Below are 6,000 nucleotides of genomic sequence, written 5' to 3' on the forward strand. Positions count from 1 at the left end.
AAGGCCTGTCCAGGACCATAGGGCCAGGTGGATTCTGGGCCTAAGGGGTGGTATGGGGGCTCAGAGCTTCTTGGCCCCAGGACCAGGGATCTGTCTGCTGTGCCACTTAGCGACCCTACAGCAGAGTCAGAGTGAAAGGAGAGAGAAAATAGAGTACATGGTAGTGGAGAAATAAGAAAGGAGGGAGTTGTGATCAGCAATGGCAACGTTGGAAAAATATGGAAGCAACTTTTGTGATGGACTTACCATAAAGAATGAGATCCACCCATACAGAGTGGTTGTTGTTGGAACAAAGACTGAAGCACATTTTTTATTATTATTATTATTTGGGGGAGGGTGCAGGGCAAATGGGGCTGGGTGGCCTTCCTGGGGCCACATAGCAGGGTGATCTTTGGGTGTCTGAGGCTGGATTTGGACCCGGGTGCTCCTGGCTCAAGAGCCAATGCTCTGTCTGCCACCCAGCCACCCCTACTATGATTACTATTTTATTTTATTTTGGGTCTTTTTTTTTCTTCTTTTTGGTTTTTGCAGGGCAGTGGAGATCAGGTGGCTTGAATGTCACACAGCTTGGTGATTATTGGGTCTATGAGGCTGGATGTGGGCTCGGGTGCTCATGGCTCCAGGGCTGGTGCTTCATCCATTGTGCCACCTGCCCATACCTACAATTATTACTATTATTTTTTTTAATTTAATTTTTTTTCTCTCCCATTTACTTTATCGCCCAAGCAAGTCTGTATTCATATGGGGGAGGAGTATTTTGTTTTCTCTTAAACAAGAATATTTTATTAATGTAAAAATAATTTGTACAAAATGAGAATTAAAAAATAAAATAAAAAAATAATATCTATTTTTGCAGATGCTTAGTCTGAGATAAGGATTGATACCCCTGCTTTTTTCAATTCAGATAAAGGAAAATATGTGTGTGTCTCTCTGCTTCAGATGAGTTTTTTGTAAGCAGCATATTGTAGGATTCTGGTTTTTAATACATTCTGCCATTCACTTACGGTTTAAGGGATAGTTCATCCCATGCACATTCAAAGTTATAATTACGAACTCTTTATTGCCTTCCATATTATCTTCCCCCTGTTTGTATTTTCTCCCCTTTTCCCCTTTATCCATATTCCCTATTGTTTTGTTTCTGAATTCTGCCACCTTCAGTGTGTTTGCCCTCCTATATCTAATGTCCCCCTTTTCCCCCTTTCCCTTTGCCCCTTATTCCTTCCCTTCCTTCTGTTTTCCCCTTTAACACTTTTAAAAGTAAGATGAGTTTCTTAATTTAACTGAATGTGTGTGTATATGTTAACTTTAAGCCAATCTGATGAGAATAAGATTCAGGAGGCTCTCACCTCCTCCCTTCTTCCCCTCTATTTTAATAAGTCTTTTGTACTTCTGAATGTAATGAGATTTACCCCCATTCAGTCACCTCCATCCTCCCATCTCTTTACTGTCCTACTTTTTAAGGAGGTATCATTTTTAAATCATTCTTATTGAGTCACAGAAAGATCATGAGTGTCCATCACTTCTGGCTGTTCTCTCTACTAGAATTACAATTACTGAGAGTTATTGAGCTAAGGATATACCCAGTTTCATCTTATTGGATAACAGTTTTTCAAATAAGTCATGCATTTCTATCACTTCTGGCTAATTGAATTCTTTCTAATAGAGTTACTATTCTCTAGAGTTGTTAAAGTCTTTCTTCCAGGTAGGGAATATTGCCAATTTCATCTTATTTTATAACAGTTTTTCCCCCTTCCCCCCTTTTAAAAAGTTTTACCTTTTCATGTATCACTTGAGTCTCCTTTCTGAAGTCCAAATTTTCTATTTAACTCTGGTCTTTTCATTAGGAAAAGTTGGAAGTCTCCTATTTCATTAGATGTCCATCTTTTGCCCTGAAAGAGAAGTCTCAGTTCTGCTGGATATTGAATTTTTGGCTGCATTCCAAGCTCCCTTACTTTTCAGAATATTGCATTCCAGGCCCTTCTATCCCTTAATGTTGATGCTGTCAGGTCCTATGTAATCCTTATTGTGGCTCCTTGGTATTTAAATTGTTTCTTTCTGGCTGCTTGCTGGATTTTCTCTTTTATCTGATAGTTTGGGAATTTGGTTACAATATTCCTTTATGTTTTCATTTTTGGATCCCTTTCTGGAGGGGATCGATGTATTTTTTTCAGTAATTATTTTGCCTTCTGGTTTCATGATATCAGGGCAGTTTTCAATCACTAAATCCTGCAATATTTTTTTTTTCTTTTCAATGTTTTCAGGAAGAACAATAATTTTTTAGTTTATCTCTCCTGGACCTATTCTCAAGGTCAGTGGTTTTGCTGATGAGATATTTAGCAATTTCTTCTATTTTTTCAATTTTTTTGGTTTTGTTTAACCAATTCTTGTTGTCTCATGAAGTCATTGGTTCCCATAGATTCCATTCTTTTTTTAGGGAAGAATTTTCTTTATTTACCTTTTGCAATTCCTTTTCCAATCAATCAATTTTATTTTTATAAAAGGTTTCCCCTTTGATCATGTGAGATTTTGAGAGAATTATTTTCTTTTTCATTTGTCCAATTGTATTTTCCCAGGATTTGTTTTCTCATTGCAAGGTATTAATTTTCTCTCATGTTTCTTTTCCCAAATTTTCTAATTGATTTTTATACTCCTTCCTGATTTCTTCAAGGAAATCTTTCTGTGCTGAAGACCAATTCATATTCTCCTCAGGGGTTCTATGACTCTCTGCATTAGGTTCTTTTCCTTCTAGGAATTTTTTCAATGGTCCCCCCTTTCCACTGGCCTTTCTTCATTTTCCTAAGATCTTGTGTTGGGGAGGAGCTGGTTCACAGAGGTTCGGTGTTAAGACCTCTAGAGGCTTTACTGAGTGTAATATCTCCAGCTGGCCAGTAGGGGGTGTTGGATGCTTTGCTCACTGAGTGACTAGTAGAAGGTGTTGGAGGCTTTTCTCATTGCCTGTATTATCTCCTCCCAGCCAATAGACCGTCCTAGAGCCTGGAACCTTCTCTCCAGCCCTTCCTGTAAGTCCCAGACTGTCAGTCCCATGGTCATGCCTACACTTTCTGGTTGTGTCTCAAAGCGAATTTGGCTCCCACAGCAAGGTGTTTCCCACAGCTAATTGGTTCCCACAGTGAAATAAATTCCCACAGAGAAGTGGTTCCTACAGCAAAAGCCCCAGGGGTGATCTTAGATTAGTCCTGCTCTTGCCCCTCCCCCACTGACTGTTGGCATTCTGCACTCACCACACCCCTGGATTCCTAAAGACAGACCTTGAGGTACCTGTTTTTTCCTAGCTTCTCTTTCTGGGTTTTGTTGATAGGACTTCCATTAAGAGGTTTGTTTCATATTGTTTATGAGGGAATATCAGGAGACCTTAGCACAGGGCCTGGCTTCTCTCCACCATCTTGGCCAGAAGACTGATGTCTTTTTTAATACATAAATTTATTTATTTAGTTTTAGAAAGATAGTTTTCAACATTTATCTCTTTGTAATATTTTGAGTTCCATATTTTTCTCCCTCCCTCCCTTCTCTCCTCCCTCCTCTTGACAGCAAGCAATCAGATACATTTACAACCTAGTTAAACACATTTCCATATTCATCACATTGTGAAAGAAGAATCAGAACAAAAGGAAGAAAATATCTAGGAAGGAAAAAAAAACATAAAGCATAAAAAACTTTAAAAATGGAAAATAGTATACTTTGATCTACATTAAGACTACATAATTCTTTCTTGGATGTGGATGGATTTTCCATCACAAGTCCTTGTAAAATTGTCTCTTTGATCATTTTGCCACTGTGAAGAGCTAAGTCTGTTATAGCTGATCATCACACAATGTTGCTGTTAATGTGTCCAATGTTCTCCTGGTTTTGCTCACTACACTCAGCATCTGTTTCTACAACTCTTTCCAGGATTTTCTGAAGTCACTCATGGTTTCTTTCAGAACAATAGTACTCTATCGCATTCATCTATCACATTTTGTTCAGTCATTCCCTAATTGATAGACATCCCTCAATTTCCAATTCTTGACACCACAAAAAGAGCTGCTATGGATATTCTTATACAGGTGAGTCTTTTCTCCTTTTTTATGATCTCTTCGTTTACAGACCTAGTAGAGGTATTGCTGGATTAAAGAGTTTGCTCAGTTTGATTTTTTAATTTGTTGGCTATTTCCAAATTACTTTGATTTGAATCTTTAAGGTAACCAAGGAATCCAAGAATTAGAAAAGAGAAATGAGACCATTCTAGGGATGGGGAAAGTTAGTAAAAAGGAAGATAGATGATGCAGTAGATAGAGTGTCTGGCATGGACATAGAAAGAGTTGAGCTCAAATTCAGCCTCAGATACTTACTAGTTGTGTGATCTTGAGCACATCACTTCACCTCTATTTGCCTCAGTTTCCTCATCGGTAAAGTGAGAGCATTAATAATGCCTATCTTCCACTGTTGTTGTGAAAATGAAATGAGATAATAATCAAATATTAGAAATTATTGTTATTAATTAAAATGTACCAAGTCCAGAGATGATATCTCTTAGGAGGAACAGTTAAGAAGACCAATGTTGCTGATCAAAGAGTATCCAGAGGGGAGTAAAATATAAAGCAAATAGGGTATTTTATATTTGATCCTGGAGGTAATCAGGAGTCACTGAAATTTGGTGTTGGTGGTAGTGGTGATAGTGATGGTAGTGGTGGTGGTGGTGGTGATGGTAGTGGTAGTAGTGTGTTTGTATGTGTGTGCATGTGTGTGTGTGTGTGTGTGTGTGTGTGTGTGTGTGTGTGCATGCTGCTCTTTGCCGGGTTTTTATTTACAACGCCGGCTTCTTTATGCTAGTCCGTCCTCTTACTCACCAGTCCAACGCGTGGTGAGTCTTCGGGGTACCTCCGGCCCCCACTCTTTGATGGGGGAAGAACCAGACAGAGCGCCTGAGGTGGGTCATGAGTCTTTATTCTTCTGTGATCACATTCCCGCTCCTTCCCCCCACCTCTCAGCAGACACTTTTATCCCCTCTGTCCTGCCTCCCATGAACTCTTACTCAATGAGGGGCCGAGTTCTGTAACATTCCCTTATAAGGTGATTATGTTTCCCCCCTCTAAGCGACCGCCAAGCCTCTTCCCCCCGCCCCCAACATCTCCCCCTTTCTGTTTTACAAGGTTATCACTTGGTGTGACCTTAAGCGGTGCTGAGGTTAGCCTTAAGCGGTGTCATTTCTACTGGCCTCTGATAGCCGGGGGCGAGGAACCCTGTCTTAGGTCATCTCCTTCAACCCAGGACCTTGCCCGTCCTAGGCGCCCGACACCCTCAGGGCCTGTCTTAGGTGGCTGGGTCAGGAGAAGTTGCCCGTCTTGGGGTTTACCTCGTCTTACCCCTAGGTGTCACATGTCATGCATGGCGGCTAGCCAGACTTGGGGATCCGCCGGGGGCGAGGAACCCTGTCTTAGGTCATCTCCTTCAACCCAGGACCTTGCCCGTCTTAGGTGGCTGGGTCAGGAGAAGTTGCCCGTCTTGGGGTTTACCTCGTCTTACCCCTAGGTGTCACATGTCGTGCATGGCGGCTAGCCAGACTTGGGGATCCTCCCCCGTCTCCATGGCCATGAAGGCTTTCTGAGTAAGAAGCATATAGCCCCTCTGTCGCCTAGCTAGGCGGCAGAAACAGACAACAAGTAGGGTGATTCCCAGAATCAGCGTCCTTGTTCACCCTCAAGGGGGTATCCTCCCGCCATCTGGCAATCCCTCCATGGTATGGGATCCTCGATGTCTTCCCCTGTGGCCACACATGAGGGGCCCCACCGAGGCAGAAGGGAGCCCCATCGATGTATTGGTCCGTGCTACCGGAAGGGGAGAGGGAATAACTCGGAGTATTCCCCATGTCGGATTTCCTTCAGATGGAGCACCTCCAAGGATCCCTACGATGATCAGAAGGCCTGAAAAAGAAAGAAATTCCTCTCACCCCGTAGGGTTGGGCATTAATCAAGGTCTCTTATCTTGTAAACAGGGAGCCAT

This window comes from Macrotis lagotis, chromosome 2 (assembly GCF_037893015.1).
Source record: "Macrotis lagotis isolate mMagLag1 chromosome 2, bilby.v1.9.chrom.fasta, whole genome shotgun sequence".
Lineage (NCBI taxonomy): Eukaryota > Metazoa > Chordata > Mammalia > Peramelemorphia > Peramelidae > Macrotis > Macrotis lagotis.